The following is a 25,920-nucleotide window of genomic DNA, read 5'->3' as shown; positions in this document are numbered from 1 at the left end:
ATTACTTATTTTTAGAAAAATAAAACCAATGTCCAAGTAGTGTCAAAACCTCGCCGGAATTTTCTTAAAAAAAAGAAAAAGAAAAAATGAAAACAAAGTTTGTCTTTTAGTTTGATTTATTAAAAAAAAAACATATATATAAAAAAATTCTTTTAATCACTTTCAAAATAAAAAAAAATATAAAAAAAAGAGAAGGGAAAATTCAAAATTCAAAAAAAATTGTTTCTTTTGTAGTATCTCCTTTATAAATTCAGACTAATAGTCTAAATACTTCCTTAAAAAGATTTTTCTTTAGTTTTTATCTCTTTTCGACAAAACAAAATATAAAAATCCAGAAAAAATATTTTTTCTCTTTCTCCTTAAAAATTGAAAAAGGGGTTTAATTTATTTCCCTATTCCTGATTGCCCGAACTACGCCGATTTGATTCTCACTGGGTATGAGATACGTAGGCAACCCTCATCGGGTCCAACTTCCCCTTTTTCAGAAATAGCCAAAATCAAAATGTCAGAATTTTAATTTATGAGTCAGGTGATGCCGTTTTGTCAAGAATAGCCGAATGTTCCCGAAAGGGACGCCGGAAGGCTGACTTTGCATAAACAGCCATTTTTGGTCATTTTTTAAAATTTTGACCAAATTGCCCAATGGCCTTAGGATCCTCGTCCCTAAGGCTCTGCGAGGCCATGTTCCCAATGTCGGGTCACCATTATGAAAAACAAAAGAGTCATAAATAAACCAAGTGATGCTATTTTATCAAAAACAGCCAAATATTCCCGAAAAGGGGCGACGGAAGGTTGACTTTGCATAAACGGCCACTTTCGATCATCTTTTAGAGTTTTGATCGGTTGACCCTCACAGCCTTAAAATCTTCATCCCCGAAGTGCTGAAAGGCCGTGTTCGAAAATCGGATCTTCCTTTTTAAAATATCGTCGAAATATTTTTTTGAGTCAAATCCCTTTTTGCTTAAGGTCACCTTAATAAATGTGCAGGATGAGCACGATCCAAAACAAACCCTTTTCAATAATGACCAAGATCCTTTTTGAGTTGCGATTATGGTGGAATGACCTAGGCAAGGAAGGGCAAAACAAAGTAAAGAAGCATCTGAAAGATCTCCCTAATCTACTGGACATCCAGCCTCGGGGTGATGTTATCAGATCATTGATCACTTGCTGGGATTTAGCACACAATGTGTTTCATTTCTCGGACTTTGAGCTCACCCCGACATTGGAAGAGATAGCGGGATACATCGGAAGTGATGAAGCTCCGTTAAGGTTCAAGTACTTGATTGCACCTAGGGTCGTCACTGTACAACGGTTTTTGGATTTCCTAAAAATACCCCGAACATTTCACCATCCAGATTTTGCAAAAGGTTTCTGCAGTCTCCGCCTCATATATGCTAGATACGACCACGTGGGCGGATTCAATAAGCCAGACTCCAAACTATGCAGCAGAGGTAACCGACAAAAGTGGGATGAACACAGGCTGGTAGCTTTTATGACAACTTTTTTGGGTCTTATAGTGTTCCCAAGGAAAGACGGAAACATTGATCTAAAAGTAGTTGGGGTCGTCAGTACCTTGCTCACCCAAGATAAAAGTACTCTGGCGCCTATGATTATGGCTGATATCTTCCGGGCTCTCACTGCTTGCCGAGCCGGGGGCGACTTTTTCGAAGGATGTAACCTATTGTTGCAAATGTGGATGATCGATCATTTATGCCACCGCTCTCCGCTCTTGGGTTACGGTTCGCCCGAGAAGACTTGTATTGGAGAATTTTACACAAGAATCAAAGGATTTAGTCTACCCGAGGGAGTCATAGCTTGGACGTCATTCTTCCGAACTCTCACTACCAACCAAATCCAGTGGATGCTCGGATGGTTGCCTGTTGAGGAAATCATATACATGCCGGCGGTCAGGCCCCATTTTCTGTTGATGGGACTTAAAAGCATCCAACCCTACGCACCGTATCGGGTTTTGAGGCAACTTGGGAGGTATCAAGTAGTTCCAAAAGATGAAGACTTGAGTACCCAAGTGGTTGAAATCAGTCCGGACGGTCGGTTCCCCGAAGAAGAAGTTCGCCAGATCTGGAGTGAGTGTCAACATCTGACGGCAAACACTTGTGTGTTGGATATGGCTAAAGTAGAAGTTTCCCCGAGGTATCACGCTTGGTTTAGAGGTAACGTGTCCTGCGAGATACCAGCTAAAAAACCTCATCTCAAAGATTTCGCTGAGTCATCCCAAGAGCAATGGAACTGGTTAGCAAAGGAAAAGGGGTATCGGGCGGAGATCGGTGAGTTGAAGCAACAGGTTGAAAGTCTGAAATTCAATAACAGTATGCAAATTGCCGCGGATCGAGGCGAAAAGAATAGATTGGCTCAAGAAAATGAAGAACTTAGGTCCCAAATCCAGAAATTGAGAATGGCTCCTGATAAACAACCAAGGAGTCGATCAGACGAGCAGTTGATAAAAGGGTTGAAAAATGAAGTCAGGAAATGGCGAGATGGTTTAGAAGAATCTGAAAGCGTCATGGCGGAGCTCAAGGTACAGTGGGGAACAAGAGCAGATAAGCATCGCCGATACTTGAATCAATTGAAACACGACTACGAGAAAACTGTTGCCAACATGAAGAGAAAGGTGGCTACACTTGAGGTTAAAACAGTTAAGCAGGCCGAGGATTTCCAAATTGAGAGCAGACACTATTACGACTTGTTGGCCCAAATGGAGATAGAAGTGCGGCAACTGAAGAGACAGCATATGCAGGATTCTCAGGCTTTAAAAACATGCGGTGATCAGATAAAACGCCTGCTTATAGAGAAGAGGCAAACCAGAGATAAGATTAGGACCATTGCCCATGCCATTATCAGAAGGTGTCTACGATGTGAAAACATGACCAGCATTACCGCTCTCTCGGCAGTAATGATTTATGTCAAGCAGACCATGCATGAGCTGGAACAACTTGAAAGGGATCTCACACCTAAGACCACGGCGAGGCCGAACGATGCCCCGCGGGCACCAATTTTCGAAACCTTAATGTATTCATAGGTCTAGTCTGTATCTTAGCATCTCAAGGTTTGTTATTTTCCCTTTTTCAAAATGTTAGTTGTAATAGAGTGTTTCAGTAATAAAATGTGTGCTTCTTTTACACTCATCTGTTTTGAACTACGTAATGATCTGATTCATGCGGCATCGTGATACGTAGGCAATCCTCATCGGATCGGTCACATTTTTAACTGCAAAAGTTGAAAACAGTAATAATAATAAAAAAACAAAGAAAAAATGATGATAAATAAAGGAAAGCCTAAAGAGAAGCCGGAATGACGCATGCCTTCGTTGCAAACATGTAGAAATTCACTTAACTGTATAGGTGCATCACGCCCCAACGTGCGATTACCTATCTGTTATTTGTTTCAAACTAACCGTTTGCTTTCTGCTGAGCGTTTCCTCCAGGTTTTTAGAAAAGGTGGTTGGTTTGGTGGAGGTCTGGAATCACATTCGTACTTCACGAGGTTGAAAGGGAGTGTTCAGTTACCCTTTGTTAAGTCGAGAGGGAGTATTCACACTTACTTCACGAGATCAAAAGGAAGCATAGAAATGTCTTCAGAAATTCCTTTGCCAACAATTCCTGTCTCTGAGGAGAGTTCAATCTCGGCCGTCCTCACGCCCGAATCCGCAACTGCTGAGGATAATAGAATCCTGCGGCTCCGCATGTTAGAAATGTTGGATGACTGGAATAATGGAAAAGAGCCACCAAGTATAATCCCTGGGTTCCCTGAGTTGTTCTCCAGGACAAGTGGGACTTCCAACGTCCCCATAAGCTATCCAACTACCCCATTCGGGTACCCATCCATTTCAGCCCTCTCTGCTGGATCGCCCTCTGATTCTTATCCCCGGATGTCAGCAACAGATGCAACTACGAACATATTCACTGCACCTCCCTGTCCAATCGTGGCACAACCTGCTACACACAAGCCAAATTTTGATTCATCCTCATTCACATTCCAAGAACCATCCTTCTTACTGGAACCAACTCGGTTCACTACCAGCACTCATCCTCAACAACCTCAATACGAGTTTGCACCTGGGCAGGATCAAAACCCCAAAACTGCTGAACAAGATGAGATGGCAAAAAGAATGAGGAGCCTTGAGCAGAGGTTGAAAAACATGCAAGGTTTAAGTGGACAGAAGAGTGTCTCCTATACCGATCTATGCATGTTCCCTCACGTACACCTACCCGTGGGTTTCAAAACCCCAAAATTTGAGAAGTATGACAGGCACGGCGACCCCATTGCTCATCTCAAGAAGTATTGCAACCAGTTGCGGGGAGCCGACGGCAAAGAGGAATTGCTGATGGCATACTTCGGAGAAAGTCTGATAGGAATGGCTTCAGAGTGGTATATGGACCAAGACATATCTCGATGGCATATATGGGATGATCTCGCCAGAGATTTTGTGAGACAATTCCAGTATAACATCGACATTGCACCAGATAGAAATTCTCTGTCAAACTTGAAGAAGAAACCTTCAGAGAGTTTTAGAGAATATGCTATTAAGTGGCGCGAGCAGGCATCAAGGGTAAAACCTCCTATGGACGAGGTAGAAATGGTCACTACTTTTCTCCAGGCTCAAGAATCAGACTATTTCCAGAACAGCCATGGGAAAGCCTTTCGCGGAAGCAATCAAGATAGGGGAGATGGTAGAACATGGTTTGAAAACGGGTAGAATCTTAAGTCAAGCAGCCATAAGGGCAACCTCCCAAGCCGTCCAAAGCGGATCCGGAGGGATGGCAAGAGGAAAGAAAAAGGAAGAAACATCCATGGCAGCCTAAGAAGCGAGGGAATATCGTAATCCCAGGCCCCATTTTCCAGAAAGAACCCCACAACATTACTACCCCCACCAAAATGTGACATATGCTCCTCAACTCTACATGGTCATGAATACCCATCCCTATGTCCATCCGCCACAGCAAGCCAATCGAGGCCAAGCTCCACCTCCCAGAAATCAGCCTCCCTACCGCAACCACTATAATCCACTGCCTCCTAAAAATAACTTCCGCCCTCAGGAACCACCTAGAAGACGGACTTTCACACCCATCAGTGAACCATATTCTACCTTGTTCCCAAAGCTAGTCCAGTTGGGTTTCCTGCAGCTAGTCCCTCAGACAAGGCACAATCCGGCATCACTTACTTACAAAGCCGGTGTTAGGTGCGCCTATCATTCAGGAGCAGAAGGGCACGATACAAATGACTGCTGGGCTTTGAGAAGGGTAGTCGAGAATTTAATAGAGCAGGGGAAGATAGTGCTAAGGGACGAGCAGGTCCCAAATGTGACTAACAACCCGTTGCCCGCTCACAATAACGGGCCGCTGATTGGAATGATTTGCGAGGACAAAGAATTTGATCCTGCTTTAAAAGCTATAATCGCCATCGTCGATGCAGGGAAAAGGCCTAAAACCACCCCGAAGCTAGAGAAAGGGAAAAAGAAGGTTAGTGATGTCAAGGTTGAGCCCGAAGAGAAGGATGAGAAAAGGACAGTAATGACAGTGCCTGTGAGGAATGAAGTTCTTTACATTCCACGAGGTCGAGCAGAGAAGCCGCAGAGTTTTGAAGTCAAAAGGGCAAAATCAATGTACGTACCAAAAGGGGTCTATGTGGTCTGGGGGACGATTCAACCACCTCGGCTGAATGAGCCAGTGGTTATCAGACGCGTGCCACAGAAGCTGATGACAAACCCGTCCACAGTACTGTGGAACTATCAAAGAACGTTGGTTACGTACAAAGGCAGAGAAGTCACGAGAGAACTTCCGGAGAATACTTTCATTGGAAGGTATTCGAACACTCACGAGTTAAACAACGCCACACGGAAACGCTTCCCACCAAAGAAGCCTGTAAGCGTTGAAGAAGCGGAAGTTTTCTTCCAAAAGATGAAAATGCCAGACTACGAAGCGGTGGATCAACTACGCAAGTGCCCCGAGCAAGTGTCCATGCTATCTCTGTTGATGAGGTCGGCCGAACACCAAAATATCTTGCTCAAGACCTTGAACGACGCATACATACCAGTTGAAACCTCAGTCGAACAACTAGAATGAATGACGGAGAGATTCTTCGCCGTTAACCAGGTTTCTTTCAGCAAGAACGACTTACCTCCAGAGGGAGCAGCTCACAACAAAGCCTTACATCTGACAGTTAAATGCGAAGACTACTACGTCAAGTGGGTAATGTTGGATGGAGGATCAGGTGTTGACATTTGTCCGCTCTCCACACTGCAGAGAATAGAAATTGGGACCGGAAGAATCCGCCCCAATAATGTCTATGTAAGGGCTTTTGATGGCGTCAAAAGGGACACCCTCGGGGAAATAGACTTGGTGTTGACTATAGGACCAGTGGAGTTTGAAATAACTTTCCAGGTGCTTGACATGGATACGTCTTACAATTTTCTCCTCGGCAGACCTTGGATTCATGCGGCAGGGGCTATGCCTTCCACTCTTCACCAAATGGTGAAGTTTGAGTACGAAGACCGAGAAATTGTGGTCCACGGAGAAGACAAACAGTGTATTTATCGGGACCCATCCATCCCATATCTTGAACCAAGGGAAGGGAGCGAACACACGGTTTATCAGGCTTTCGAAGTTGTGCTGGCGGAGCAGTATGAAGAAGGAAGACCTTGCCCCCAACCTTTCTTGTCCAACGCCTCGATCATGGTGGCTAAAGAAATGATCCGGCATGGATTCAGGCCAGGGAAAGGGCTCGGACGAACATTGCAAGGAATAACGGAACCCATCACCTTGCCTTCCACCAAGAAACTTTTTGGGATAGGTTTTCAACCCACTCCAAAAGATGAAGAGTGGGCAACAAAGAGGAAAAATGAGGGTTGGAAACTGCCTCGGCCATTGCTAGATTTATACGAAACTTTCGTCGGACCGAAATACATCGAAGAACAAGACGACGAGGTTTTCACGGCCGAAGAGATCGAGGAGATATGTGGGGCAATGAGAAGAATGATCTACGAAGCTCACATGGTTCAACCGGGAAAGGCACAAGCACCGCTGAGATGCTATATGTGGGGCCAAACGCCAAGCTTCGAAACTGGGAGGCCACGCCGTTCCCAACTAGATAGGATTCCGGGTAGACCTGTCCTGCCACCTTTCCTGCATCACGAGTTATCCCCAGGATATAACTTGGATGTTTTTCCCTTCAGTTTTTGTTTTGAATTCCTGAAATATAAACCTTGTTATCTTCCAAATTCCGAGAAATAAAAATCATTGTTTTCTCATTTTTCTTTGTTCTGATTTTTTGTTATTTTCCTTTATCTTTTCTTTCAGTTATAATAATGCGGCTTTAAATAATATGACATGCTTGCGGACTTCACGCCCAGATCACAACGAGCTATTTAATTGTGAAATAATGAACCAAGAACCAGAATATGACGAAGAAGAGGCTTTTAGGGAAATAAACCGAGAATTGGAACACTTTGAGAATAAACCTAAGCCGAATCTGAATGACACTGAACCGGTTAATTTGGGAACTCCTGAAGAAATCCGAGAGACCAAAATAAGCATTCACACGGACGAGAAAACGCGAGACGCGATAATTCAACTCCTTTTTGAATTTAAAGATGTGTTTGCTTGGTCATACGATGACATGCCAGGATTAGGTGTTGATCTAGTGGTGCATAAATTGCCAATTCACCCTGATTGTCCTCCAGTTCAACAAAAGCAAAGAAAGTTCAAAACTGATGTCAGTGACAAAATTAAAGAAGAGATCACCTAGCAGCTGAAAACGGGAGTAATTCGGGTAGTCCAGTACACCACGTGGTTGGCGAATGTAGTTCCAGTGCCGAAAAAAGATGGGAAGACTAGGGTATGTGTGGATTATCGAGACTTGAACAGGGCGAGTCCCAAAGACAATTTTCCATTGCCCAACATCCACATCCTTGTTGATAATTGCGCCAAACATGAGATACAGTCTTTCGTAGATTGTTACGCTGGGTATCATCAGGTGTTGATGGATGAAGAAGACGCCGAGAAGACTGCCTTCACTACACCTTGGGGCACTTACTGTTATCGAGTTATGCCATTTGGTCTGAAGAATGCTGGGGCAACTTACATGAGGGCCATGACTACCATTTTTCATGACATGATGCATCAAGAAATAGAGGTGTATGTGGACGACATGATAGTCAAGTCCAGGACGCGGGACAATTATATCCAAGACTTGAGGAAATTCTTCGAGAGACTGAGGAAGTACGACTTGAAGCTGAACCCAAACAAATGCGCTTTCGGAGTCCCATCAGGCAAGCTTTTGGGTTTCATAGTAAGCAGGAGAGGTATCGAATTAGATCCAACAAAGATAAAATCTATCAGAGATCTACCTCCCCCAAGAACGAAGAAAGACGTGATGAGTCTGTTGGGCAGGTTAAACTATATCAGTCGGTTCATTGCCCAGCTAACTAGCACGCGTGAGCCCATATTAAAGCTATTGAGGAAAGATGCAGCGATCAAATGGACGGCTGAGTGTCAAGAAGATTTTGACAAAATCAAAGAATATCTTTCAAATCCCCCAGTTTTGGTCCTGCCAGAGCCAGAGAGACCCCTGTTCTTGTATCTGACAGTCTTGGAAAATTCTTTCGGTTACGTCCTCGGGCAATATGACATAACCGGAAAGAAGGAGCAAGCGATCTACTACTTGAGAAAGAAATTCACCGGCTACGAGGCCAAGTACACTCTGCTGGAAAGAACATGTTGTGCTTTGACGTGGGTTGCTCAGAAATTGAGACATTATCTCCAGGCTCACACTACTTACCTCATAAGCAGGTTGGATCCTTTGAAGTACATATTTCAGAAGCCAATGCCTACGGGAAGACTGGCCAAGTGGCAAATCTTGCTTACTGAATTTGACATAGTCTATGTCACCCGCACGGCGATGAAAGCCCAGGCGTTAGCAGATCATCTAGCCGAAAACCCGGTTGATGAGGAATACCAACCGTTGAGTACTTATTTTCCGGATGAAGAAATACACACCGTAGAAGTAGTCTCGGAAAACGCTCATGTTTGGAAGATGTTTTTTGATGGGGCCGTAAACGCCAAAGGTGTAGGAATCGGGGCAATTTTGATCTCGCCTTCTGGTCAGCACTATCCTGCTACAGCTAGACTGCGTTTCTTTTGCACGAACAATACAGCTGAATATGAAGCCTGCATCATGGGCATGCATATGGCGATCGATCAGGATGTTGAAGATTTATTGATTATGGGAGATTCTGACCTGATTATCCGGCAAGCCCAAGGTGAATGAGAAACTCGGGATGTCAAGCTTATTCCTTACCGACAGCACGTGGAGGACCTCGACAAGCATTTTAAATCAATAGAGTTCAGGTATATCCCGCGGTGTCACAATGAACTAGCGGATGCACTTGCTACCTTAGCTTCAATGTTACCCTACCCAGGCAACGCCCACGTCGATCCCTTGGAAATCTAAATCAGGGAAATACACGGTTACTGTAACGTAATCGAGGCAGGATCGTGTACACAAGCATGGTACCATGATATCAAGAGGTTCTTGAAGACACAAGAATACCCCGAACATGCTACTGGAGATCAAAAGAGAACCATTAGGCGGCATGCAGGTGGTTTCTTTTTGAGCGGCGAGTTATTGTATAAAAGGACCTCGGACCTCAATCTGCTAATATGTGTTGACGCCGAGGAGGCGGGAAGGATCATGCATGAAGTACACACAGGAGTGTGCAGGCCCCACATGAACGGTTATGTTTTGGCAAAGAAAATCCTTCGAGCAGGTTATTACTAGATGACCATGGAAAAGGACTGGTTTAGGTTCGTTCGAAAGTGTCATCAGTGTCAGGTGCACGGTGTGCACCTCCCACAGAATTGCATCCCATGTCTGCACCTTGGCCATTTGTTGCCTGGGGCATGGACTTCATTAGTCCGATCGAGCCGAAGGCCTCAAATGGACACAGATTTATATTGGTTGCTATCGACTACTTTACGAAATGGGTAGAGGTTGTCACTCTCAAGTCGGTCACTAAAAAGGCTGTAGTGGATTTTGTGCATTCAAATCTTATTTGTCGTTTTGGTATTCCTGCAACTATCATCACAGATAACGCGGCAAACCTGATTAGTCACTTGATGGGGGATGTATGCGAACAGTTCAAAATAACGCATAGGAATTCCACTCCTTATCGGCCCAAGGCCAATGGCGCTGTTGAAGCAGCAAACAAGAACATCAAGAAGATTTTGAGGAAGATGATCCAGAGTTCCCGACAATGGCATGAATAGTTACCCTTTGCATTGCTGGGATATCGCACCACAGTACGCACGTCAGTAGGAGCAACCCCTTATCTGTTGGTTTATGGGACCGACGCTGTGATACCAGCAGAGGTAGAAATTCCTTCGCTCCGAACCATTGTCAAAGCAAAAATTGAAGATAGTGAGTGGGTTAAGACTCGATTGGAGAAGTTGACTTTGATTGACGAGAAACGAATGGCTGCGGTTTGTCACGGGCAGTTGTACCAACGAAGAATGGCCCGTGCTTACAACAAGAAAGTCCGACCCAGGCATTTCGAAGTGGGTCAACTGGTACTGAGGCGCATTCTGCCACATCACCAAGAAGCGAAAGAAAAATTTGCTCCAAATTGGAAAGGCCCATACATCATCAGGAAGATATTGCCGAGAAGAGCATTGTATCTGGGTGATATTGAAAAAAAATGATCCTGAAACAGCAGTGAATGCGGATGCAGTCAAAAGGTACTATGTCTGAGTTATACTCCAGTGGTCCTGACACATTTGAGATGATGAAGGTTTTATTCCCACTACCCCAAACGCTATCAACTCTCTCTACAAGCCCTTTGAGCCGGTTACATTTCTTTGGCAACCTATCAAAAATGAAATGAAAAAAAACATTGATTGAGCCTGAACTACGTTTGACTTGATTCCGAAAGGATACGTAGGTAGCCTCTCTCTGAGGTTCAGTCACACCAACAATAAAATCCCATTTACCTTGAGATTGAAACCGGGGCACACCAAATGGCTTAGAAGTTGTGGTTCATCTACCATTCCAAGCACAAGTCCTTCAGATCAATTGCCAAAGGCAGGGGAAGCCAAGAGATATCATGATTGGAGGACGGTACATTCAAATTGAGAGAAATAAAATGAGAGAGTCTTGTCGGTGAAAACCTTCGGGCACCGTGAGGCGACGGGAGCAGATAAATCGAAAATGAGAGAGCTTGTTTAGCAAAAACTCACAAAGAGTGCTATCCAGCGACAACAAGAAAAGACATGAGAGAGGTCGACTAGCGAAAACCCGCAAAGGGCGCTGTCAGCCGAAAATGTGACTCCACCTCATAAAGTCTTGGCAAGGTTCCACCGATTTGGAAACATAGATCCGTTTCTGGTTCATGAGGAAATGCAAGTTCATGAAAGTCGGGCATCCAATCCAAAGAGCATGTCATGTCAATTTAAAGTCAGCATGTTTTTCCTCAGATAAGTCTTTCTTGTCCCGAAAGAGACACTTCTCTTTTAAAACTTGCTTTCTCCGTTCTTTGTTTTACTTTTCTTTGAATCCCTTTCATTTTTAACCCTAAGTTCCAGATATACTGGAAAGAATAGGTGGCAGGACCAGTTTCACGGAGTTCCATTTCGTAAGAAGTAAATACCCCACTTCAGTGGTACGTTTGTCCAATCTCGATGGATCATGATGTTGGCTGCATTAGAAAGTAAAGCCACACACACTTAATCAAAAAAAAAATCCCTTTGTAAAAATCCCCACAGAGCCTCCCTTTGTAAAAATCCCCCAAAGGGTCTGCCCTAGCAAATCCCCAACGAGTCTGCCTTGTACAAATCCCCACAGAGTCTCCCTAGTAAAAATCCCCACTGAGTCTGCCTCGGTAAAAATCCCCAAGTAGAATGGGATGAAAGAACCAAAGCCTTACACGGTCAAATCATCACAGAATCCGGGAACGCGAGTTTGAACAACCTAAAGGGATCTCGCCTGTGAATCCAATCAATGGCGGAATTTTCTCAACAGGAACAAGGACGCAACAAAGCAATTGGAATAATCAAGGTCACCGAACCAACCACCATTTTCAAACTGACAATTGTTCTTTATTTGGAAGATTGAAACAGGTGTGATCCGGGGCAACCGTCCAAAAGCAGGTGCCGCCCAAAAAGAAAGGGAATGTACAAGTGCAAGAAACGGCTTTGCAATAAGGAATCAACCCAAAAGGGAAGTTTCCCCAAAGTTCTCTCCTGCATTTTAATAAACGAAATATAATAAAAAAAAACGAAAAAGGAAGTAAGAAGAAAAACTCAAAAAAGGGGGTCAGTTAGAATCCCCGAGCATTTTGTTTTAGCCAGCATTAGGGCTCCAATCCCTGAACTGAGCGTTTTTCTATTTAGCCAGCATTAGGGATCCAATCCCTGAACTGAGCATTCTTCCTTTAGCCAGCATTAGGGCTCCAATCCCTGAACTGAGCGTTTTTTCCATTTAGCCAGCATTAGGGCTCCAATCCCTGAATTGAGCATTTTGTTTTAACCAGCATTAGGGCTCCAATCCCTGAACTGAGCACTTTTCCATTTAGCCAGCATTAGGTCTCCAATCCCTGAACTGAGCACTTTTCCATTTAGCCAGCATTAAGGCTCCAATCCCTGAACTGAGCGTTTTCCCTGTTAGCCAGCATTAGGGCTCCAATCCCTGAACTGAGCGTTTTTCCATAAGCCAGCATTAGGGCTCCAATCCCTGAACTGAGCACTTTTCCATTTAGCCAGCATTAGGGCTCCAATCCCTGAACTGAGCATTTTGTTTTAGCCAACATTAGGGCTCCAATCCCTGAACTGAGCACTTTTCCATTTAGCCAGCATTAGGGCTCCAATCCCTGAACTGAGCACTTTTCCATTTAGCCAGCATTAGGGCTCCAATCCCTGAACTGAGCACTCTTCCATTTAGCCAGCATTATGGCTCCAATCCCTGAACTAAGCGTTTTTCCTTTAGCCAGCATTAGGGCTCCAATCCCTGAACTGAGCACTTTTCCATTTAGCCAGCATTAGGGCTCCAATTCCTGAACTGAGCACTTCTCCATTTAGCCAGCATTAGGGCTCCAATCCCTGAACTGAGCATTTTGTTTTAGCCAACATTAGGGCTCCAATCCCTGAACTGAGCACTTCTCCATTTAGCCAGCATTAGGGCTCCAATCCCTGAACTGAGCGTTTTCCCTGTTAGCCAGCATTAGGGCTCCAATCCCTGAACTGAGCGTTTTTCCATTTAGCTAGCATTAGGGCTCCAATCCCTGAACTGAGCACTTTTCCATTTAGCCAGCATTAGGGCTCCAATCCCTGAACTGAGAACTTTTCCATTTAGCCAACATTAGGGCTCCAATCCCTGAATTGAGCACTTTTCCATTTAGCCAGCATTAGGGCTCCAATCCCTGAACTGAGCACTTTTCCATTTAGCCAGCATTAGGGCTCCAATTCCTGAACTGAGCACTCTTCCATTTAGCCAGCATTAGGGCTCCAATCCCTGAACTAAGCGTTTTTCCTTTAGCCAGCATTAGGGCTCCAATCCCTGAACTAAGAGTTTTTTCCATTTAGCCAGCATTAGGGCTCCAATCCCTGAACTGAGCACTTCTCCATTTAGCCATCATTAAGGCTCCAATCCCTGAACTGAGCATTTTGTTTTAGCCAACATTAGGGCTCCAATCCCTAAACTGAGCACTTTTCCATTTAGCCAGCATTAGGGCTCCAATCCCTGAACTGAGCGTTTTCCCTGTTAGCCAGCATTAGGGCTCCAATCCCTGAACTGAGCGTTTTTCCATTTAGACAGCATTAGGGCTCCAATCCCTGAACTGAGCACTTTTCCATTTAGCCTGCATTAGGGCTCCAATCCCTGAACTGAGCATTTTGTTTTAGCCAGCATTAGGGCTCCAATCCCTGAACTGAGCACTTTTCCATTTAGCCAGCATTAGGGCTCCAATCCCTGAACTGAGCACTTTTCCATTTAGCCAGCATTAGGGCTCCAATTCCTGAACTGAGCACTCTTCCATTTAGCCAGCATTAGGGCTCCAATCCCTGAACTAAGCGTTTTTCCATTTAGCCAGCATTAGGGTTCCAACCCCTGAACTGAGCATTTTTCCTGTTAGCCAGCATAGGGCTCCAATCCCTGAACTGAGCGTTTTTTCATTTAGCCAGCATTGGGGCTCCAATCCCTGAAATGAGCATTTTTTCATTTAGCCAGCATTAGGGCTCCAATCCCTGAGTTGCGCATTTTTACCTTTTGCGACATTAGGGCTCCATTCCCTGAGTTACGTGTTAGACAAGAGTTTTCCAATCCCCTCATTCAATTTGGTAAATTTCCGTGACAATTAACCCACGAAATTTTCCTAGTAAAATAGGGGCAAATATTTTTGTTTATTTTGTTTTGTTGACTTAGCAGGTCTGACCTCGAGGCGTATGGATCAGGATGACCTACTGGATGAGTTCCGATCCAGAATAAAGAAAAGAAGAAAAGAACAAAAGAAGATGTTCCCAAATATTGGAACAAACAAAAGAGCAGGTCGCTTCAAAATTTGATCAAATTACCGAGCTCCGCCAATCCTGTTTCATTCAATATTGCATGAAATAAGCAAGCGCCTACAATTTGCGAGCATCAAGATTCGGATCGAAGTCTACAAGCAGAATCAGCTAAGACCCAAGATCGAGTTGCAAAAGAATTATAGATAGGAATCTTGTAACTAGCCGTTGAACATGCATAAGTAGTTAGTTCAGTTTCAATTTACTTTGGTTGTAATAAGGGGGTCAGTAAAGCAGCAGTGGCAACAACAACAACAGTAACAGCAAGCATCGCAATCCCATGGTAGTCCCAGCTACCAAAGTTTCCCGAACTACATTGACCTGATTCCTGTTTAGCCCAGGATATGTAGGAAATCTTTGAAGCAAAGATTCGGTAAAATCTTTCAAAAAAAATGTGTGCTTCACACAGAGTAGTCAAACAGACAAAAATCGTTCATACCCGCTCACTTTATCTTTGCACGAAAACCTCGCATGTTTTCGGACAAAGAGGGGCAGCTGTGAGCACGTGATTTTTGTTTACACGACAATTACTCCAAAAGAAATCAAAAAATAATAACAAATGGTCTTGCTGTACAATTTTTGGAATTTACGTGGTATTTTTGTTAGTTATTTGTGGTTTTGTCCGTGTTTATTTAGTCTTATCAAACAAAAATACAAATATATGTCGTGTGTAAGTTTAGGATATCGTTCTACTATTAGGAATTAATCAAACCATAATTCGGTTATTAAAAGGAAAATCACAAAATATGCAGCTGTTACTCTATTTGTTGTCCTTGAGTGATTTTATTTTAATTAAATGTTAATGTGTGTGATAGTTGTTTAATATTTGTATAGTTTTGTTTTACCATTTAGGTGGGATTTTTAGAAATTAAAGAAGAAAAAAGAAAGGGGTTTTCGGATTAGGCCAGTTTGAATTAAATAAGAACATGCCCAAACCAAAATAACTCAGTCCGAATACCGTTTTACCCGGTCCAATTAGGCTGGCCACACGACCGTCCAAATGACGTTGTTGTGTCACCCTCAATTTGGACCGTTGATCTCACTAGATTGACGGTCCAGATCACTCACCCATAACCCCATACCCGACCTGTTACCCGGACCAACCCCGACCCCAACACTAAACCAAACGACACCGTTTGATTAGCTCTTGGATCTTGGCCGTTGATCTTGACTGATCCAATGGCCAGGATCAAAACACACCCCTGTATATAACCCCCCATCTCTCACCCCGCACCCCCAAGCCAGAACCCTCTCTCATCTTCGTCTCCCTCACCAGACCCAGACCCTACGAACCCTAGCGCAGCCCCTTTCCCCCTCATCGTAAAACCGGCGGCAACAACGCCGGTGACCACCAAATTAACACCCCTGGTGCACCTTGACCCCCTGGACACAGATCTGTAAACCGTTTGGTTCAAATCAACCCACATCGTCTCGATCTTCGTCTGAAGATTCGAGCCAAACCTCAGCTTGTACGGACCAACCCCAGACTAACACCCAATATCCCCTTTACTTCCTCATCCCTAATCCCTGAACAGATTGGTTCGAACATGGTTGAAAGCCGTCGAATAACGGATCTAGGGTTTTCAACAGTTCAAAACGTGTCAAGTTTCAAGGTCGATTTTTTCCTATTTAGTATTGTAGGCCTATTTCTCACGAAATAGACGTATAATACTGATTAGGACCCAAGTTCAAAAGAACATGCTGTTTGAAATCTGAGAAAAGAATAGTAAGTTCTCCTTAATTCCTTTGGTCGCCTTCTGCAGTTTTGTTTGTCGATTTTAAATAACATCTTTGCCTTGATCTGTTTCTTGTCTTTAGTTCAGTGTTTCTTTTTTATCAGACCTTTTATTAGGTCTAGTTCCCCTGATCGATAGATTACATGCTGTAAATTGTTCGGTAAATTTATAGTTCATTATGTGTGAGTCAGTTTTGACCGGATAGTTAGCTCTAATCCTGGCTTTGGTGCCAAGTCCATTTCAGCATGTTTTTGATATTTTTGTTTAAAGGATGTATGGCATTGGTCCGGTTTGTCCCCTATATGTGATGTGTGCTTCCTTTGTTCTTTGATATTCGTTCAATCTTCAATGAGTTCAGTATATTCATAGGATTTCTTTCGCTCCATTTTAGCTTAATTTGAAATTATGAATCAATCATCCCTACAATGTGCAGTTGATGGTTTGGTAAGTTTTTACCTTCATAGTTAGCTAGACTTGTGTTCTGAGTCATGGTGATGTTATTACTGAGTTTTCTGTTTAAGCATGGATGCATTTTTCAGTTTTAGTTTCAGTTTCAATGTTCTGCTAAGCTTTTGTTTGTTAGTGTTGATTTTGTTTTAAGGTTCCAACCCAGAATTTAGGTGTTTGAATTGGCTACAGTTGCAGATAATACAGATTTCAGGGTTCAATTCGAACTAATATATGATTGTTGTCCCTTTTTGTCTACTTTTGTGGACAACATGTGCATTGAAGCCTTTAAGGGATTAAAATTAACTTGACAGCATGTGCTGTTAGGGCATATTCAGGCTGCCCATACTCTTGTTTAGTTTAATAAAAGGGAAACCACTTTTAAATATTTAAAGATAGGGCTGTCAGGGGAATCTCATGGGAAGACTTGTATTTTAATCTGTGAACAGAAGGACACATGAGAGGAGTTTTAGTGGGTTTTAACAGGCTGTTTGAATGGGCTGATGCTAGGATAAATAGAGGAGGATTCCATTAGTTAAAGGGGCAGACAGTAGAGAGTTCAAAAAGAGAGAATATAGTTCAGAAAATCAAAGATAGTTCTGAAAATCAGAAAAGAGAGGGTTCAGAAATCAGGGAGGAAAAAGAAGAAAACCCAGGCTGCTTCATTGAGTTTGAAATTCTGTTTTTCCTCACCCTTCTTTCTCTGTTAGAAATTAGCATTAACACTGCTACTTGTTCTGTCAAAACTTAGTTTCCTCCCTTTGAGTGTTTGGAAATCAGAAACTGTGTTCCATTATTGTGTCGGATTCACCTATTACTTGTTGATTAACATTGGAATTTCCTGGTTCTCAACTGAGCCCTTTTGAGTCTTTTACTTGGACATTGGGTACTGTTTCATTGAGTTACTGCTGTTTCATTCTGCATGGGGGTGCTATTGCTGCTGTATTTGTTGTTGTTGCTGCTATCCTTCGCTACTGCTGCTGACTTCTCTATCCTTCTTCTTCTTCTTTGCATTTCAGCATCCAGGTACATATTTTGAATCTCACCTTGATGTAACAGTAACAATGAGTATGAAATGAAAGACACGAAGAATTTTTCAGTCATTTGGTGTTGTACCTATAGTCTTATAAAGTGTTAGTAGATTTGTGCAAATCTTTAGGTTGTAACTCAATAGGAAAATACAACAGGTAGTTTCGTATCTAATTGAAAACTTAGTTTGTTTAATTATTGTGATTTACAATGGCTTAGCTTGTTTAGTTTGTACGTATGATGTAATTATGTAATTCGTGGAATGCACGAGTAATTGGTATATCGATAACTAGACTTCATTTTTAGTTATATTCTGTATGTATAAGGTAGATTGCTACTAACCTGGACAAACGCAATATAGCTTTAAATCATTTAATGTAACTCCGTTACGTCCGGATTCCATTAGGCAGTTTCGAATCCAACTAGTAGCATCTTCTAATAAGTAGCTGATTCCATTAATCAAGCCCAAATAAGTTAGTTTAATTTCGAACTTGAAGAACATTTAGTGTAAGTTTAGTATTTTTATTAATCTTGCCTGCAATCTCCTTTAGCAAATTAACAGCATATTCACCCGTGAAATAAGGCACGAGACAATTCCCGCCTCATAAACAACTAATCAGATAATCAAACAAGAATCTGGAGTTGGCCAAGCATGCAATTTAATTAGAATGTATTTTCTTTCTTCCATTTATTAGAGACGAACATAATAAAGATGTAGTCATTGTAGGTTTACCCGTTTCATAAAAATGAGACGAGTCTCGCCAAATGAGATGCACAAACTGCGGAGCCCTCATAAATATATATATTAAATACTTAGAATCCGGGATGGATCATTTAGCGAATTTCATGACCCTCCCAAAAAAATAATAATGTGATAGTCTCTTTAGGCGCGTTTTAATAATATTACTTTCTTAAATTCGGGTGCGCATCTATGTGACCCAAATTCAAATCTCAACGGAGTCGAAATGTGTTAACAACTACGGGTGCATTGATTATGACGTGGTTCGAGATGCATTTTCATGACGTTGCAATTCTATAAAAAATAAATGATAATAATAAAAGCGGTTTAAACTTAAAAAAAGCACATAAGTCATAACATGTATTTAAATCAGATATTTAGCCATTATAACAATTTAAGCGACCGTGCTAGAACCACGGGATTCGAGGGTGCCTAACACCTTCCCTCGGGTCAACAGAATTCCTTACTTAGAATTTCTGGTTCGCAGACTTCATTTGGAAAGTCGAAAATTTCCTCGATTTGGGATTCAAGATAAACCGGTGACTTGGGACACCAAAAGCCAAACCTTTCCCAAGTGGCGACTCTGAATTAAATAAATAATCTCATTTCGAATATTGTCACTTAAATTGGAAAAACTCCCTCGCGCATTAACCATTCGGGGCGGGCGCGCAAAAAGGAGGTGTGACACTACCTAAATTGCCCTATCATGTTTTCGTTGGAATTCTTTTGCCTTTTTATTGTCTAATGCACTTGATGTTAACAAAGAAGTCATGGTGGATCAGCAGAGAACATAACTTGAATTGAGATAAAATGTAATTTCAATTTTTTTTTATTTCGTTACAAATTTTCCCTTAATTATAATGCAAAATAAAGGACAAATAGAGAAAAGATTTTTTTTTTTAAAAAAAACAACAAAAATTTTATCATAAAGAAAAAAAAAGATTAAAGTTATTTAAATTTGAGATGAAAACGTTATTTTGTCTATTATGATAAGAAAGGTCATGTTGTGGATAAGGCCACATAATTCAAGTCTAATAGATAAAATAAAAAATTAATTTTTTTAAATAATTAAAATAAATTAGAGCCATTGAGAGGAGATTTATACAAAGAAATAGTTTTAAATAAAATAAAGAAAATATACAATATTTAAAAATAGTATTGATAAATTTAAACAATTTATGAATTTCAAGCAATATTTTTAAATAAAATAAATATTTATTTTAAGATTAAAATAATTACAATATCTATCTACATTATACTAAAGGATAGTAATGAATAATAGTAATATAGCGACAAGTTAATAAAAGGTCATATGAAAACATGATAATACTATATATTAGATAATAGAATAGCAAAATTAAGGAAAATAATTAAAAATGGAAGGAAAATATATTTGAACTTAAAATTAAAAAATTCTTAATATTATTATGAGAATTCTCAAACTATAGATAAGACCACTAAATTTAATAACACAAAATAAATATCTAATATAGGTAATTTTACATACGAAAATTAAAAGTCAAATTTGTATCTTCAAACTAAAAGAGAAAGAAAATTTAATTGGATGTATTAGAAAAATAATTATTAAAAAACTCAATAGATTTGAAACATAATAATAAAAAAACTTATGCATTAATATTTTAGACAATTAAAAGTTACTATTTAAAATTAAATATGATATTATTTTTGTTATAGGCAAATATTATATTATCAAACATAACTAAAATTTCATAGTAGGAAAGAAAATGTATATAGAGAAAAATAAAGATAGTGTGGGGGTACTTATATGTTGAATAATTTAATATAAATAAATTATATAATTAAATAAATACTTCAAATATATTTATATATATATATATATATATATATATATATATATATATATATATATATATATATATATCGATGATTATTAAAAGGGTAATACCAGGCCCCGCATGTGAGAATTACTAGCTAGGTATGTTGTTGTTATTAAAAGGGTAATAAGTAAAATATTAAGTCAATTGGTAAGCTAATAAAAGTTCACATTATTACAGTATAACGATATTAAGTATGAATAATACAATAACTATAAGAAAAGAACATAAAAAAAATTATCTAAAAATGTAGAAGCATAAGACTTATTTGAATTTGAGATGAAAAACAAAGTGATATTAAGAATTTTGTAAAAATAATATGATCGAATGTGCTAGAACAACACATATCACAATATGACATTTTTAATATTCTTTAAAACTGATAGCAAAACGAAATGCAAGTACTAAAATGAAGGGGTTTGGTTGTTACAGATATAGAAAAAAAATAGATCACCGATTATGACATTTGAGAAATAGTTTCATGTCCTGCTTCTAAAGGTTTATATTTTAAAGTTATTTCCATATAATTCGAATAATCCAAGTTAGTTTTGACTTTTGACATAGTTTGTGTCCGCGCATCGCGCGGGTACTAATACTAGTCTAAGCAAAAAAGAAACTTTTTCAATATGTATAATTTAAATGCATTGAAAACATATAGATAAGTCAATATACAATATTTGAGGAAGATTGGAGGTGATTTGGACTGGTTTTGTATCAAAATTCATATTTAAATCGAGTTAAAAAATTCTTCTGCAACACATGTATCACGCATATATCTCACACACAAGTATACATAGATATACATGTGATACACAATTGATATAAATATGATACATATGTGATACACAGTGTGATACGCATATCTTTTTTTTATGTTTAGTTTTTACTTCGAATTTTCAATTCAAACCACCTCGAAACTTCACCAAATCATCCCAAAACTGAGATTCAAGCTCCTTACGATGTACCCAATATATTCTAATAACACACACTCAAAAGAACGCATAAAATTGACTTTTTTTGTTATAAATAGCTCATTGGCTAATATTAGTAATATTTGGCTAATATTAGTAGTATTTTATGAATTGACTAATTTTTGTATTGAACTACTTATAAATAGACATAGCTGGTAGTTTCCAAAAAATATCCCAAGTGAGCAAGTGCCAAGTTTAAGTCATTGGACCAGATAACATTTTTAAGTCCATAGTAAGAGATGCACCACAAATGATAAGCTCATCATAGTATATGTAGTAAATTTCATGGGTGATAATTCAACTTTGTGTTTATTACACAAAAGTCATTTTTCTTTCTTTTGTTACGTAAAAGTCATTCAACTTTATGTTCATTACCCAAAAGTCACTTTTCTTTCTTTTGTTACATAAAAATCATTTTACTATGCTCTAGTTATCATAATAATCACTTTGACCATATTTTACAAACCTTTCAGCTGAAAAGTTTATTATGCCCTTGACATTATAAATCATCCTATTTATGTAATACCTTCTATATTATATGCTATATAATATACTTTTGCCCTGGTATTTTACTTATAATTGAAATAACTTACAATTATTTTATAATATATTCGTAGATTTAATTTTTTTTCCACTTGTGGGATTTCATTGGGTTATTGTTGTATTCATACATTTAATTTTTTTCTTAATATTAATTTTCAAGATATATAAGTAGCATTATTAAATTTGTCAGTGACATTACCGTGAATAAATCTCAAGTCCCACGTTCTTAATCATGCTTAATGAAATATGTTTAATGAAAATTTGAAAATCAAAAGCTCATTGTCGCGCCCCCTTTTTCCTCGCGGAATCGGGTTCATGACATTTGGGAGGGTAACTCATTCCTTTTTGTGGATTTGAGTTTGAATTGAAGAATCGCCACCTAATGATTAAGGTACATTAGGACACCAAGAGGGTTTTGATTTGAGTAACCAAAGATTGGGTAAGGGCTTGAAATTATCCCAAGGGAAAGGTGTTAGGTGTAAGCACATGATTTTTGCCCTATATGAGAATTACTCCCAAAAAATTCAAAAATAAAATAATTTTCATTGGTGTGCAATTTTTGTGATATTTTGTGATATTTTGTGTAACTATTTGTATGTTTGTCTGTGCATGTTTATTTGTTAAATTATTAAAAATACAAAAATATGTTGCATTTCGCATGGAGGATTTAATTCTACAATTGTTAGTAATTAAATTTGTTTTACAAAAATTAAAAATTACAAAAATAGGCATCGTTTGCATTTTTAGCATTTAATGTCCAAATATACAATTTTATGCTTAATTATTACTTAATTGTGCGTTAATTGTTATTGGGAGTTAATTTGCGCTTTTATAACTTAATTTAATTCTTAATAATAGTTTAAGTATTTTTATAATTTAGTTTTAGAGAAATAAAAGAAGAAAAAAGAGCGAAAATATAAAGAAAGTCGGAATTGGGCCTCTTCTTCGATTTCAAGCCATAGGCCCAAAAATGGCCCAATCTTCCCTACGACCCAGTCCATTTCGAACTGGGTCGACCCAGTCCATAACCCAAAAGACCCAAACCCTTTTGTCTTACATTTTACAAAACAAAACAAAACAAAATGAAGAAAACCCTAAAAAATTGCTAAACCATCCGCCCCCCTCCTATCTTCTTCTTCTTCCTCAAGCTTTCTCAAGCACACATCCATGGCAGCCCTTCCTCACGCCTCCACCACCTCAACACACACACACACACACGACATTCTCCATCGTCCCATCGACCCCAACACGAGCAGCCATGGCTACTTTCCCCCCCCCCCCATTTCCCGTTGTCGAAACCAAACGACCATTGGAGTAGCTTCACGTCCGCCATTGTTGCTGCGTTTTCTTCCAGTCGTTGCAGCTGCTACTGCTGTTCCTTCGTCATCCATGGAGGTCCTTCTGCTTCCATCTTCTCAACCTCAAGTCCAAACGACCAAGCTGCTCCGTTCTCCAAAACGCAGCAATGAGAGCTGCTCGAAACCAGCCCAAAAACGAGCTCCATTGTCGCTCCGTCGTGCTGCTGCGTCGCTGCGTCTTCAGCTTCACCATTGCTGCTGCTGCTCACGTTTCTGCTTCAGCTGCTTCTCGCCGGGTCTGCCTTCGTCCTCTTCGTCGAGCTCAAGCTTGAGCTCGACATCCATGGACGCCGCTGTTTCTTCTTCATCGAAGCCCAACTCCATCGCGCTACTGCTGCTCCGTTCCAGCTGCTTCTTGCTGCGTTTTTCTTCATCTTTCACCTCAAATGATGCTTGTTTCTTTGTCGTCTTCAAGTCCGTTTATGCCCAAGTTCGTTGGTTTCGTTTAGAGTTCGTTCGATGTTCGTCGTTGGTCATTCACGGTTAGTTATTCTAAGTTCTATTACGTCCATAATTTGTTTGATATTTTCAGATTTTGAATTAGCATAAGTTTGCTTTATTTTTCTTATTTTGTTTTAGATAAAAATTGTTAGTTTAATTATATTGTTGTTAGATTTAAGTTGAAGATTCAATTTAATTATTTTCAGTTTGTTTTATTAATTTTAAGAGGATTTAGTTTTAATGTAGAAAGGTGTTAGTTTAAATCGTTTAAATCCGTTGTTTGTTGTTAATATAGATTTAATTCGTATTCATTTTTTGAAGTTGGTTTTAATTTAGTGATTTAATGTGAAGTTATGTTTTGGTTTTAATTTTTGGATCATGCATCTTTGTTATAAGTTTCGTTGGATTTAATTTAAGAAAGATTAGTTGATTATTTGAAGATTAGTGATTTGAATATGTTTATTTGTTTTGTTTAAGTTTAATTCGAAGTTTGAACAAAGTTTGTTTGTTATTGTTATTGAATATTTTCATTCATGTTCATACTTTGTTTGGTTGATCTTGAATCCGAAATTTGTATAGTTTGATTTCTTGTTTACCATTTATGATTATTTCTTGAATTGGTCTCATAATCTTGTTTAAAGTTTAATATAAGAATTGTTTGTTGTAATGTTGTTAGTAGTTGATTTTAAGTTCAATATGATTGAAGTTAGAAATCTAAATATACTTGTTTGTTGTTGTTGTTTAAATCCGAAAATAGGTTTGTTGCTAAAATATTGTTCAATCAAATTTTAGTTGTTCTTTGTTGTTCAATTTGTGTTCATGTGATTTGTTGTTGAAATGTTGTTAAAATCGTGTTCATGTGATATTGTTGTTATGATGTTCATCCGTGTTCATATTGTTGTTTGAACATTGTTAGAAATTGATCATATTGTCTATATTTTGGTTAAGTTTGATTAATTGATGTGTTATAGCTGATGGGTAGTTTGGTAATTTATAGTACTTTCGGGGGTAAAATAGTAATTTGCAATAGGGTCAGAGGGGTAGTTTAGGAATTGTACATTTTGTAATTGTTTATATGAAGCATGGGGGACAAAATAAAATGGGGTGGGTTGTGATATGGTTATTTAATATAAAGGGGGGACAAGATTTAATTTAAAGGGGGAATCTTGCATTATTTTAAATGAAGCATGGGGGACAAAATATAATGGGGTGGTGTGATATGTTTATTTAATGTAATGGGGATGAGTGGAAAGATAATGGGTTGGGTAGAGAAAAAGTATGAATTTTAATTAATTGAAAGGTTTATGGGATGAGTTATAAGAAGAAGTCTTGAACACAATACAATACAGAGAGACAAAGAAGAGATAACAAGAACAGAGATAGAAGAGATACGAGAGAAAAATACACAGATACAGATAGAGAGAAAAAAAAGGCTGAACATTTAAGAGAAAGAAAAATTCCGAAAAATATTTAAGCTTTCAAAATAAAAATAAAAAACTAAAAAATCTTCAGCTTTTTATTTTCTTTGTTTGAAATTAGTATTAATGGTTGTTGTTTCATTCAAAGCTTAAAGCTTTTGTTTTTGGGATTACTACTCCACCGGTCTGTTACTGGGTTGTTACTGTTGCTGGGCAGTTGTTGCTGTTACACTGTTATTACTGTTGCTGATTTTCATCTTCATTTTCTTTTGCTTCCAATATCAGGTACATATCTTTTAAACTCATGTTGTGAAGAGCTTCAACATGGCAAGTAAATGAAGTTTGGAATTATAAGGATGTCTTCTACTCATTTAAATTTTATTAGTTTAAGTTTCAGTTTTGTTTTAGTTGGTTAATATAGTATTAAATCAATTGGTAGATTAGTTCTCTTTCTTAATAACAAATGGCTTAGTTATTTTAGGAACGCGATCAACTCATTTCTTTTAATATATGAAATAATGTCAATGATTTTTTACAAAATATAGAGTTAGTGTTTGCAAATATTCGCATAGGCAGAATATAAGAATTGGTTTATTTATCTCAAACCCAATCTTCGTAAGCAAAATTAACCAAACAATTATAACCTCGGACTAAAAACAAGTGGTGTAAAAGAAGGATGAGATTTATAGATTGTAACATTTTAAGTCAAAAAATGTGTAAATAGCGTTTGCTCCAAATATAACAATGAAAATTCTTCAAAAAATATTACTTCATTTATTAAATCAATTGTTTTCCTAAGTTTTATACGCAATTCGCTT

This window comes from Nicotiana sylvestris, chromosome 10 (genome assembly GCF_000393655.2).
Source record: "Nicotiana sylvestris chromosome 10, ASM39365v2, whole genome shotgun sequence".
In the NCBI taxonomy this organism is placed as follows: Eukaryota; Viridiplantae; Streptophyta; class Magnoliopsida; order Solanales; family Solanaceae; genus Nicotiana; species Nicotiana sylvestris.
The sequence above is the reverse complement of the archived record's forward strand: the minus strand, read 5'-3'. Positions refer to the sequence as shown.